Source organism: Zootoca vivipara, chromosome Z (genome assembly GCF_963506605.1).
Source record: "Zootoca vivipara chromosome Z, rZooViv1.1, whole genome shotgun sequence".
NCBI classification, from domain to species: domain Eukaryota; kingdom Metazoa; phylum Chordata; class Lepidosauria; order Squamata; family Lacertidae; genus Zootoca; species Zootoca vivipara.
This window is the reverse complement of record NC_083294.1, coordinates 180087-180432: the sequence shown is the minus strand read 5'-3', so window position 1 is coordinate 180432 and position 346 is coordinate 180087.

Genomic DNA, 346 nt, shown 5'->3' with positions numbered 1-346 from the left:
CCTGCCAAGCAGGAAACGCCATCAAAGCATTCTTGACATATGCCTGTCAAGCCTGCGCTTAAAGACCTCCAAAAAAAGGAGACTCCACCACACGCCTTGGTAGCAAATCCCACTGCCGAACAGCTCTTACTGTCAGGAAGTTCTTCCTAATGTTGAGGTGGAATCTTCTTTCTTGTAGTTTGAATCCATTGCTCCGTAGATCAATAGGAACCGCTACAGCGGGAAGGTCAACGGCGTTTCCGTGCGCTGCTCTGGTTCGCCAGAAGCGGCTTTGTCATGCTGGCCACATGACCCGGAAGCTGTGCGCCGGCTCCCTCGGCCAATAATGCCGGACGAGCGCCGCGAC